General features: G+C 35.8%; 1 protein-coding gene across 8 annotated transcripts in view; it reads right to left on the minus strand.

Moving 5' to 3' along the window:
* The window catches only part of ATOSA (atos homolog A), a 114,852-nt gene that overhangs the window by 25,665 nt on the left and 75,357 nt on the right, over nt 1-13,830 (minus strand). The window lies entirely within an intron of this gene.

A 13,830-nucleotide genomic window follows, 5' to 3' on the forward strand; every position in this document is an offset into this window, starting at 1 on the left:
TCAAATACAATAGTTTTCACACACAAAACTTCGCCAATAGCCAAAAGGTCAAAATGTCTTATTAGGTCATATAAATATTTTCAGCTAAGACGTTTTATTACTGTTATTAAATATTAGAAAAAGAGGCAGATACAAATGTATGTTTCTCCCTTTCTCTCCCTCTCCCTTCCTTAACTAGTTCCTTGTTCTTAAAGCCCTAATTCTGTGATGTGGACACTCACAGCCACAGGGTCCTTCTCTTTCCTTGCTATGCAGTGGTAGTTGTTTCAGAGGAAGAAATTTTATAATTATCCAACAGGAGATGCAGGCCTGTATTGCAATATATGAAGTGTGATATTTTTTGGTTACTAGGCAGTTCCAAACAATCTAACCTGCAGATGTTTCACTTAGATATATTAAATTAAAATTTTTTCACAAGTCCTCCAATTTTAAAAGCACGGTTAGTCTTTAAAACTGTTAACCTGCTATGCAGGTTGGACATGCATGCATGTGTACATGCACACACGAAATTCAATTTATAGTGCAAACTTGAAAAGGTTGCTTTCTCTTATCTCTGTCAGCTAAGCAACACATATTTTAAGTGCCTAGCACACTGTAGTAGGTGACAAGGGGACACAAAGTTGTACTGCACATAGCTAATAGTTTCAAAGGATTTGATTCAGGGACGATTTTTTAAAACAATAGAACACTGAAGCATATAATAAATTCCAAAGAAGTTCAGATAACAGTGGTAAAATTTTGCCAAAGAGGTAGATGTTAAGCTGAACCATGAGAGAGAAAGTGCAACTTGAGTGGAGCATTTGTACAAAAACAGTGTAGAAAAGGCAGGACTGGAGCCTGATTGTGAATAGCCTTGAAGAGTATGACGATGAGTGCCTATTTCTAGCCTCAGGAAGGCCTTATCAGGAAAAGAAGGAGTCTTGAGAGCCAACTTGATTGAGCTGGTATTTTAAGACCATTCAGTCCCTAAAATGACCATTTGCAATATATAAAATAACAGCCAGCACTTAGTAATGTTGTTAGGCATTGCCAGTTCTCACTACTTTCTATACATTAACTCATTTACTCCTCAAAGCAGCTCTAGAAGGGACTATTACCACCATTTTTATAGATAACCGAAGCATAGAGAGGTTAAATAACTTGCCCAAGATCACTCAGCTAGGAAGTTGCAAAGTTGAAATTTGAACCTACACAAGTCTGGTTCTAGAATCTGACTCCCTAACTACCCCACGCATGCTTCCTTTCACTGTGGCTACAAATTTTGCCTTTATATACTTTAATAGACATTTGTAAAAATATAAATAATATGTATTCAACATATATTTTAACAATATATTTTGGAATATTGTGGTATAGGATTTGTTTCCAGGAAAAGGACCATAATTTATAATAATGTGCCAAACTGGGGGAAAAAAAGAGGTCTCAACTTTCAACTTTCCTCCAGGAACCAATTAGGTCATAAGCCAAGGGTCTCCTGTGGTCTCCTGGGACTCACTGAGTTAAACCATGGTGTCCTTCAGAGGGAAGCAAAAGACATAAAAAGAAATCCATTCAGACCTTTCTCTGATGGTTCTGTGGGTTTTCAAGGCTAGCTCAGGCTTGCCATGGGCTGGCTACATGGGATGATTTTAGCTCCCGGGAGATTTCTCTGGGCTCATCCTTTTCCCTCTCTCGGACTGTGGGGTAATCCTGCAGAGCTAAGAATTGTGGCAGAGCAGTGGCTCTTACACTATGGAAAGCTGAATGATGTCAAGATGTCAGTTACTCCATGTGAGTACCAAGGATGGTTCACAGCCTAAGTAATGTCTCATATATATTTGGCAGTATTTTTTTTAAATTATAATTTATCTCCAAAACCCTAGCAGGATATCCATTGACAGATGAATGGATAAAGAAGACGTGGTACATATATAATACCATGGAATATTACTGAGCTATTAAAAAGAAAGAAATAATGCCACCTGCAGCAACATGGATGGACCTGGAGATATCATACTAAGTGAAGTTAAGTCAGAGAGAGAAAGACAAATATCATATGATATCACTTATATGCGGAATCTAAGAAAAAAATGATACAAATGAACTTACTTACAAAACAGAAACAGACTTAGAGAATGAATTTATGGTTACCTGGGGGAAGGGTGGGAAGGGGGAATGAATTTATGGTTACTGGGGGGAAGGGTGGGGAGGGGGATAGATTGGGAGTTTGGAATTGACATGTACACACTGTTATATTTAAAATAGATAATTAACAAGGAGCTACTGTAAAAAAATAAAAAACAACCCTATCAGGAAATGGCTTACTCATATACTAGAAATTACCAAGTTTAAAGTGATAAAAATTAAACTGTTATACACTGTAAAGCAACTATACTCCAATAAAAATTTTAAAGAACTGTTACGTGATGACAACCTTTAGGAACTTGTCAGGAAAAATTTATGAGTGTCTGAATTTTAATAAATGAGAATACTAAACACAGTAGTCATTAGAAAAGTTGCATTATTAAAATTTTGATAATTTCAATCTCTAAAACCTCTGCCATAGCACAGAGTTTACTGTAGTAAAGAATATGACTGAGGAACTGGGAAATTTTATGTCATACTAAAGAAAATTCATTAGATCCGACGATACTTTGAGGACATAGCTTACTCAAGAAATAAGGTATAATTTTTGGGTCTCTGAAAACAATTTACTCTTTACAAAAACAAAAAGTGTTGCAAATCTAGACAAATACGGGCTGCTAAGGTTTACCTACTAGCTATACATTTTAAAAGAGATAAATTATTTGATGTAAAACATAACTTTGAAAAGAACAGAAAGGATGTTATAAATTCTCACAGGCTATCAATGACAAATCATTACAGAGTGGGAATTAATCAATCAAAACATAGTCCCTCTGCCCCCAAAACCTCAATGAGGATAGTGCTTACACCACAGTCGGACTAGAAGCCATGACCAGACTAGCTCCTTTTTTGTGGCACACTCTTCTGGCTCTGGAGTTCAGCCACCTTAAAGTTCTTCATCTGTTCTCTCCAACAAAAGAGGTTAATAATTTGGCCACTGGGAAAACCTTAAATAATCAGAATGACCCATAGGTGAAACAGACTAACTTGGGAAGTAAATTCTTCATCACCAAGGCACAAACAGACTGATAAACAATTGCCAGGGGTGTGGTTGAAGGGATTTAGCTGTCAAGTGGAAACTGAATTAGACTTGCAGTGGTTCTTTCAACCTTGAGAGTCTATGAATCTCTGTTCTTCAGAAGTACTTCATAAAAAACCTAGGGGAGAGACCAGAACCACCACTTCCTTCTTGGGAGGCCCTAACCAGGAGCCCCTCTCAATCAGAACTCATCATAAACACTTAATGGTGGTGCCTCTGGATCCTTGATTTAAAACAAAAACCTAGGATACTTCAAAGCTCTGTCTCAAGGAAACAGAAGAAGGTCCTTCCTACCATTGGGCTGCTGTATATACTGTTCAATTTACTTCTAAAGCCTGCCAAGGTAGTAGATTGCACCCCCCTTATATATGGAATAAAATGGCAAGAGAAGCATGAAAACCCCTGGGGGATTGCCAAAAAGAAAGTTTCTCTAAAAATAATGTCCTTTCAAACTTATGATGGACAATCTAATAATATGAATAAAAATTATTCCATGAATTTATTCCAATGAAATAATAGAACAAGTACACAGAGATGAATGTTGAAGGATATTTATTAAAATGTTTATACCAGTCAAAAATAACTGTAATCAATCTAAATGTCCAACAAAAAGGGACTGGTTAAATATACTGTGGTACAGTTTTATCTAAAATAATGATATAGATCTACTTTTGACAAGGAAGGATTATCTACATCATAAGTGAAACACAACTCTCAAAAGAATGTTATGATCATGTGTTTGTGGAATTACACATGCATACAAAGATATACATGCAACAAAATATTATCAGTCCTATAAAGCAAACACACAAACACATAAACTAAATTTTAAATAAATTACTATTCTCTGACTGGCATTAGATAAATGATAAAGCCTATTAACTGAAAAATAATATGTAAATAAAAGAATTACATAGTGTCATATATTTTAATTAGAGTTATTGTTTTGTAAAACTCCTGCTAAGGAGATCATAGTCTGGTTACTCAGTAGAGGAATTTGTGAAGACACACGTAAGTAACAGCACACTGGTTCTGGTGTTGAAAAATTAGAACTTAGCAGTTTGAAACACTTTTCTGCTTTGCTTTGCTTTCTTTTTTTCTCTTTATAAATAATCTTTTAAAAATAATTAGGTAAGAACTAGCATCTCAAACTGATAATATGAGAAACATATGGATGAATCTGAGAAAGGGTGTTAAGAATTAGTAGAAGAGGTTATGCTCAGAGAACTGGACTCTCAGTTGATATTACCAGTATGTAGGTATGAAGATGGTGCTAAGTGCCATGCTATAATTGCAAAAATTGAGAATAATTATGTAAATGCTTTATACTAACTGTTGAGGGATGGCTTTTCTGAGCAGATAACATTTAATTAAGCCAAGGTCTGAACAAGGAACAAGCAATTCAAAAATCAGAGGAAAGAGCATTCTGAGCAGAGGGTCTAAGGTGACAATAAAGGAGTAATGTCCCAGGAACTAAAAGGTGAGTAAGGCAGTAAGTGAGTAATGGCAGTAGCAGAGAGGGAAAGTGGTAAGAACTATAGTTTAGAATGGTGGGCAGGGACTACATCACACAGGATTTTGAAGCTAGGGCAAGAAGTTCAGATTTTATCCTAAATGCAATGGGAAGTCACTGGAGGGTTTTAACTAGAGAAGTGACACGATCTGATTTACATTTTTAAATGATCGCTCTGACTGCTATGTTGATAACAGAATAGGGGAAAAAGAATCAGAGTAGGTATACTAGTTAGGAGGTTGTTGTTTTCCAGGGTTGGGGATATAGTTTTGGGAATCATTGGCATTTGGATAGTATTTAGAGTGAAGAGTTACCTAGAAGCATGTAGAGGGTATTCATGACAAAGGCCAGAGGCACTCTAAGAAGTAGAGATCTGTTAGAAGATGATGAACCAGCAAAAGGAGCTGGTATATGTCAAGTATGGTATCATGGAAGCTGCGAGAAAAAAAATGTTTCATGGAGGGCATGGCCAATGGTCTCAAACACTAGTGAGGTTTAATAAAATATAAACAAAGAAATGACCACTGTATTTGACAATAAGGAAGTCATTGGTGACTTTGACAATAGCGATCTCAGTAGGTGGTGATGATGGAAGATTAGATGTGACATACATTGTCAATTATTCTGAAGGGTACAGATGATAAATACAAAAGCCTACTTTCCTAGTCCTCTCAACACAATGGCAATTCATGTATCACAATATAAGTATTACACATGCAAAATCATCACTCATACAAAGTTGTCTCCAAATCCCAAAAGGGAATAAGAGAAGTTCCCTTCTAAGTCTATGTTACAGGGGCAGGAGATTCTCCCTCTTTATGGTCCTAAAATCCAGTGACTGAACAAGTCACTAACTTGGTCTTCAAATTTCTCTTGAAATTAAACCTTCCTTTTTAACCTCAAAACAGTTACCAAGTTAGATTCCTATTACTTTACACATAAATTACTACACCAGTCTCCTAGCTATGGTCTAGGACTCTAGGCCCTTTCTTATTCATCTTGCACCCTGATGCAGATTAATCTTCCCGAAAGCCATTCCATCACATTCCTCAAAGTTTTTCTGTTTGTTGTTTGTTTGTTTTACTGGCTCCCTAACTTCCTATTAAACCCAGTGTAAACTCTTAAGCCTGACATTAGGGCCAGCGCCACTGTACAGAGGTAGCTACTCTGGCTGGGCATTGCCAGATTCTGATGTGAACACTGCCTCTTGAAGTTATACACTGAGGTGACCCTGCTTAAGACTCCACCCACCTCTGGTTCTTAATCTCATCTTTTACTGCTCTCTGTGTTCTACCCAAACTGCTGTCTATACCACGCTCTACTCATTTCTCACCCTGTACCACTGCTTTTTCTTTCTGTACTGCTAACTTTAGCCAATCCTCTCCCAACTGCAGGCACTTCCAGAGTTACACTAACCCATCCATTTCTTTATAAAAATATTCTTAATATTTCATAGATGTTTATCTCCTAATGGGTTAAGTTCTACATACATTGAAATATTTTTGGTTTCTCATTTATATGGTCCAATCTCATAGGTATGTGTTGAGTGTTTCTGTTTTAAGTGAGAATTGTAAAGGACCTTAGAAATCATGTGGCCTAATCTACCTTACTTCCAGATGAAGAGAGTAAGGTAAAAAGACATTAACTTTCTTGCTTAAAGTTGTATGCAGTATGCATACTGGAGAAATCCAGGTTTCTTCATTCCTAGTGCAACTCGACTTATACACCATGAGAAGTCTTTAAGCAGAGAATAAAAGACAAAGTTGACTTTAATGACAAGTGCAAAAAATAGTGGCTGTGGCTATAAATGAAAGCAACTTTATATCTGTACTATTATTTTATTAATACTAGTGACACATAAATATTTCCACTGTCAGAAAAGTACCTTCAAACACAAAAATATTGTTTTTGTTAGCCAACAACAAAGCTTAAACTGAATTTAAAAAAATCCTCAGCACTCTATTATGAAAAAGGCAAGTGATCTGTAAACAAACTTATCATGGACTGACTTTAAAAGCAGCTTTCTAGACGTGTGTGGTTTAAATTCAACCAAGTATTTCTGCTGTACATCTACAGTAACCACCAAAATTCAAAATTATGATTAAAACAATGAATATTCTGAGGTTCTATCTGAAAAACAAAGTCATGTGTATGTTTTTATAATAATCTAGCTCTTTGAAAATTGGCTATAAATTTTAATTGTCACATAATACAAACATTCAGTTAAACAAAGATGATCATTATCATCTTGAGTTGTGGAGTGTTTTATCAAGTGCTTCCTCATCTTAATTCTCATGATGTAGCATAAAGTAATAGTTAAGAACATGAACTCTGAGGTCAGGCAAACAGTTCTGTTACTTGCTAGTTGTTTGGCTTTGTACAAGTTATAGCGATACAACCTCTCTTTGCCTTAGTTTTTAAAAAATCTATTAAATGGCAATAATAGTAGTATTGACCTTCAGAGGGTAGTTAATAGGTTGTTATTTGTAAAATATTTAGAATATTGCCTGGCACATAGTAAGCACCATACTGTTTCTTTTTTCTTTTATTTTCCATCTAACGTTTCTTAAATTTAAAATAAAAATAGGGACTTCCCTGGTGGTGCAGTGGTTAAGAATCCTCCTGCCAATGCAGGGGACACGAGTTCGAGCCCTGGTCCAGGAAGACCCCACTTGCTGCGAATCAACTGAGCCTGCAAGCCACAACTACTGAAGCCCACACGCCTAGAGGCCATGCTCCACAACAAGAGAAGCCACCACAATGAAAAGCCTGCACACTGCAAGGAAGACCCAACACAGCCATAAATAAATAAATAAATAAATTTATTTTACAAAATGAAATAAAACAAAAATAAATGCGAAGGCATAGGTTTTTCTCTCATTTTACAGATGAAAAAACTAAATTTGTAAAATCATTTGCCCAAGGTCACAAACAGTATCAGTAAGTAGAGAACCATCTGTAGGAGCCCACTTTCCACTACCAATAGTTCTTAATAATTCTCAATTATGAAAGTTCATTCTTATTTTTCATTTCACACAAAAAAGACTCATTTTTAGGGTAGAGGTTACCCTACCAACTCAGGGCATAGATTCTAGAAATCTCCTCAGATAGACATATCTTCAAGGATTCCTGGTATTAAAAGAATTTGGACAGCTATTCCTTTCTCTCCTTATGTCTCCCAAGTTTAAAGGTTTCTCAATTTAGATATCATGGAAAAGGTTTGGATCATGCAGTTGCAGAAAGAGCAAGAGGATATCCCACTTAAAAACATTATCCTTATAATGCTTGGCAAAACTGTACAATTACATTTGCTTATAAATAAAATGTTTCAATGTTCTGTTTTGTGCATTCAAAACCACTTAGAGTTAATTAAAACCAAACTTGGTCCCTCTGTCATCAAAGAAAAATAAGCAGCTTCTGTGGGCAAAACTACAGGGGATAAGTTAAAAAGTGGGGCGAGGTGGGGGGAGTCTTGGCTTTTGTATAGAATTCAGGAGTAAGAACTCAAAGGAACCTTCAAGAGTATGTATTTTCATTAATCTATAGATGAAGAAATTGGACTTCAGAGAGTAAAGTGACAGCTCAGACACACAGAGCAATATAATGGTAACGTGAGGCCTTAAATCAAGATCTCCTATGTATATAAAATGTTAAAAATCTGAGGACTTATTTCCAAGTCTCATCCAGTGTGCCTACCTAAACTCTACTCCCCAATTAGTCCAATTCCAATTCTGGCTCAGGAAAGAATAATGGATGGAGACTCAGCCTCAGGTATTTGTTGGCTTAGCATCAAGATCATTCTTACAGCTCATTCTGTATTGGTTATCCAGCCTGTGAATGCTGATTCTGGTCCTTACTGTAAAACATCTTGATGTTTAATTCCCAATCTCTGTTTTCCTTTGAATTCTAACTGGACTTTCCAGTTTACACGGTTACTATTCTGCAATCTTGACAGAATTTTCTTTGTTTCTCTGCTCATGCAACCACTCTGAACCCTGTCTTTTACCACTGAGACATGAGGTGCTTACCTATCTCAGGACTGTTTCCTCAATATCTATTATATCTGATAGGGATTCCTATATGCCATGGCTACCCAAACTAAACCTGACACTTTGAAAGCTGCAAAAGAAGAGTTGTGAATGAGTTGGAAAACCAAAGGGGGAAGGGCAACAGGGGTTAAAAACCTTAACTAAGGAGTACACTGTTACAAACTGTGTATTTTCCAATGGAGAAACTGAAAATCTGCCAACTTTTTTCTAGTCCCTGATTTCAGTTAAATTTCAACTCAGGCGGGAAGCAGACACAGAGGGAAATCCTCTCATAAGCTTCATGTGTTCTTACTGCAATTCTTACTCTACTCTAATGGCCGATTGTCTCTAATTAGGCATGCAGGAGCCAGGTCTAACACATCCATCATTCTATTACCAGTGCCTAGGACAGTGCCTGGCGTATAGGAGATGCTCAATGAATACATAAGCAAAATGAAAGAGTGGTTAAAGTGTAGTTATTTAACTAATTAATAAGATCTCAGTTGCAGATCAACTTGAGATATATGTTAAAGTATGACCAACTCTGAAGAATTCAGGTATTATAGGACAAGTGACCTCAGATTATTAGCCCTCTAACAAATGGCAGATTGAAGGTGCGAGGACATCAGGCAATGCACAAGAAGTTCTTTTAGCTTTTATTTTACTACGTTTTTTTAAAAACAGAATTTAACTTATTCACACTGACATTTTAATAAAGAGTTGTTAAAACACACACACACACACACACACACACACCACTAAAATGATTATATTCATGTATGTTCCTGGGCCTCAATCATCAGTATCTCAAGAGAATTTGTTTCCTACATTCCAATTTGACAGCCAGTTCTGCCATCTGATAGTGTATTCTCTAAAATGTTGAAAGCAGGTAATTTTTGAGGGTCAGATCTTACAGATATCTTCACACTAAATCTCAGAGAAACCAAAGGAAAAGCCTTGGCTAATTCTCTAATCACTAATTCTCTATCGTTAACAATTAGCACAACTAGTATAACCAATGGAAATGGACTAAAGGAAGGCAGGCTTAGTGATCTGACGGGTGAGAATTAGGACTTTCAATTATTTTCAACGCTCCAAAATGTTTCTTAAATTTTTCTAAAACTGCTCATGTTTGTAGACATTCTAACAGGCTCAGAACTGGTGTTTTGAAATTTTCATATATATACACAAAAATTTAATTATTGTGAACAAAATCAATACAAAATATTCATTCCATCATTCTTAGATATTTTAAGATTAATAGCATTTTCTAAAGCACTTTGAACTTCCTGAAACAAGGATCTAAATAACGTTAAAAGATAAACAGTTCTAGTTCTAAAACTAAAAAAGAACATAAGAGAATTCTGGAAGCATAGAAGGTGCTCCTTTGATATGAGCTATGACAAGCCTGTGTACTCAGAACTCAGCCCATACTGAGTTCCTATGTTCCCTAAATTACTTACAGTCAAGTAATAAGTACTAACCCTTTTCCCACCTTTGCAAATATTGCATAATAAAAAACAGCAATCACCTACCAATTTGAATTTGTTTACCACAACTATTAAATAAATTACAGTAACAAAAAACACAATGCTATGTAGTTTTTTAAAACACTATCGTAGACTATATTAAAACTTTAAAAAAGGCATATATTTTATGCCATTTAAACTGCTCAGATGATTATATTATAGGTTAAAAGCTTGCATAACAAAGAAATATGGCATTTATGATTAGTATTTACATATCTTCCATCAAAATAATTTTTAACTAAAAGTGCTACATAGGCATAACACAAAAGAAACAACTCTTTATAGTAGTAAAACAATTGGTGAGTTCATTAAAAAAAAATTCAATCTAATTTATGCAATACTTACTACTGAATTTTTCACCCAATTGTTAGCAGATAGATATTGTCTAGGCACAGAAGAGTAAATAGAGTTCACCAGAAGCCAAGGAAGGTAAAGCTTGTACTTCACACAATTCTGCAAGGCGACTCTCTTCCCAGAGGACTGTAATTGGCTGCCGTAACAGACATCTCCTTTTCCTCTACAATCCGAATTCCCAACTACACAAAGCCTCTAATATGTAAGTGCCATCCACATTCCCCTCCTGGCTCCTTACCAATTCAACCACAGTAATTTGTGTGGAGATAAGGAAAGTTTCAAAGAAAACAATCAGAAAAGAATAGAAGGATAAGTAACTAAGAATTGTGATCAAAATAAACAGAAAAAAAGGAGGAAAGGGACAGGGAGAAACAAAATAGACAAAGAAGAAAGAATAAACAAGAAAATAAGATGGGGCGGGGGGGGGAATATAAAAGGAAAAATAAAGTATACAGAATAAGAGTAGAGTTAGAGGAAGCTGAACAGATGAGGGAGGGAAAAACTTTTCAGGGGAGCCATCACTTTCTGTCCTAATTGTTCCTTAGACTCTTTTCCTAAACTCCCATCTTTCAAACATTGCAAAGTAGGCCTCCCTGTCTTCTCACACATGTTCTACTAGCACCCCTAAAAGGAGCCCCAAATTTGTTAGGTAGTTGTATACCCATTGATTAAAAACATTTTAAAGTAAAAAAGGCCAATTCAATCTGGATTTCAGTTCACAATAGTGTTCAAAAGGTACAGAGCTTCAATTTAGTGAGCATAAAATATTAACTGTAACCTAGGCAAGCTGCTCTCTTAATTATTTCTCTGGTAACTAAGAGATGATTTATTGTTTGATAACCATATTGCTTATAATAATTTTTCTGTTGGTTTTAGATAAATGATCTTAAAGATTAATTTTTCTAAAGGACACATAATAAGCCAAAATTATAACTGTGAATTTTAAACCTGAAATATTAAAATTTTATGTTCTTCTATAGAACTGTGATGGTTCTAAACTGTGGCCTAACTTCGAGGAAAAAATTGGCTTTATGATCAAGTAGATGTAAATTCAAATACTGAGTGAATCTAGGCAAATTAAAATAATTCTTTGAGAAATTTCTGAGGAAAAAAAAGACTCTGCCCTTTGATCTCTGGCATACACTGCTATGGTAGGAATTATCAAATTAAATTTCAGTTATTATTTAACCTTAAACAGCAAACCTCATGTAGTTGACAAATATTTATTTATTTATTGACAAATATTTAAAAACCCACTATAAATTCACTGCTCTTTATGGTCAGAAGACATTCTTAGTAAAGTTTTCATACAAAGAGCCAGAATATAAATTAATTATTGATTTCAGGCTGTATTTCCTTCATAATGTATTTGATCCAAGGAATGCTATGAAGCATAAAACCTTCCCATCTCCAGAAATGAAATGAGGTTATATACAACATAACTGATGGTCAAAGTGAAAATTAAAATTCATGTAAAGATCTAAAAATAAAATTAACCTTTAATAACGATTTCGTAACTGCAATACGTAAAACATTCACTGCAGAATTTGATTTTACTGTTTTCACAAAGACAGTAGGATCCAGTGAGGACAGTCCTGGGCAAGTTCAGGCATGTCACTTAATTTCTTCATTTATACAATGATAATGGTAAGTTTCAGGGGAGAAAGGAACTTCTTCCCTTTACCTGGGTTGGGTCTCTGTACACAGGGAGAGCAGGACTTTACCACAACTCTTATCTTCCACCAAGGAACATACTGGGGAAAAACGCATGATTTCTATATTCATCCATTTTATGAATTCTTCCACAAGGCCAGTAGGATGGCTGACATGACTGGTTTGATTTTGGTAGTCACTGTGCTATTTCCAGTCAAAATGGAGTATCAGGGACTTGATTTACCCACACACCTAAACCACAACAAAATACAAACAACTGTTTCCAGACACTGGACAACAGACAGTGTAAGACAGTGATCTCTGAGAGAAAAATAAACAGGTGAGCTCTAAACTGCCCAACTTTAATGCCTGGAGAACGTTTCCAGGCCGAAGGACAGGGAAGGAGAAGGCAGATGGAATCCAGCAGTCTCCCTGAATCAAGCACAAAAGAACTAAGTGAAAGGGAAGTTAGGTGGCTAGCGTCACAGGGCAGAGTACCAGACAAGGGAGAGTAGCACAAAGAAGGTGAGCTCAGGAGAAATAGAGAAGGAGTGAAAGAAGGAAACTGTCAACCTGGAATTCCTGAAAAACAAACAAACAAACAAAAACCTTAGACCCAGAAAAGCTGAAACAAGTTTATCACCAACAGACCCTCACTACCAAAAATGGTAAAGGAAATCCTTCTGTCAGAAAGAAAATTAAACCATTTGGAAATCTGGATCTACACAAAGAACTGGAAATCATAAATATGTAGGTAAATAAAAAATAATTTATTATTTGTTTTTAAATCACTTTTAAATAGAACTATTTAAAGGAAATGTTGAAGTATTTGAAGGTAAATACTTCAAAGTATTTGAAGGTAAACTGTGACAAGTTAATTATTGCATACTTTAAAGTAACTACTGAAAAAACAAACAAAACATACCCCCATAAAACTAATTATAATTAATAAGTTAACAAAGGAGATAAAATGAAATTATTAAAAAAAAAACCCATACTGTCAATCCAAAAGAAGACAGAAAAAGAAGGATAAAGGAACAAAGACCAGATGGGACAAATAGAAAGCAAATAATAAGATGACAGATTTAATCCCATCCATATCAACAATAACCTAAAATGTGAATGGTCTAATTAAAAAGCAAGGATTGGGCTTCCCTGGTGGCGCAGTGGTTGAGAGTCCACCTGCTGATGCAGGGGACACGGGTTCGTGCCCTGGTCCGAGAGGATCCCACATGCCACAGAGCGGCTGGGCCCGTGAGCCATGGCTGCTGAGCCTGCGCGTCCGGAGTCTGTGCTCCACAGCGGGAGAGGACACAGCAGTGAGAGGCCCGTGTACCGCAAAAAAAAAAAAAAAAAAAAAAAAAAAAAAAAAAAAAAAAAGCAAGGATTATCAGATTGGTTAAAAAAGCAAGACACAACTGCATACTACCTATAAGAAATCCATTTTGAATATAAAGACACAAATAAGCTAAAAGTGAGTGCTAACACTAGCCAAAAGAAAGCTGGAGTGGCTACAGTAATCAGATGAAACAGATTCCAGAGCAAATGAACTTGCAAATGATAATGGTGGCCATTTCATAATGATAATGA

The sequence above is a fragment of the Leucopleurus acutus genome (genome assembly GCF_964270905.1).
Source record: "Leucopleurus acutus genome assembly, chromosome: 1".
NCBI classification, from domain to species: domain Eukaryota; kingdom Metazoa; phylum Chordata; class Mammalia; order Artiodactyla; family Delphinidae; genus Leucopleurus; species Leucopleurus acutus.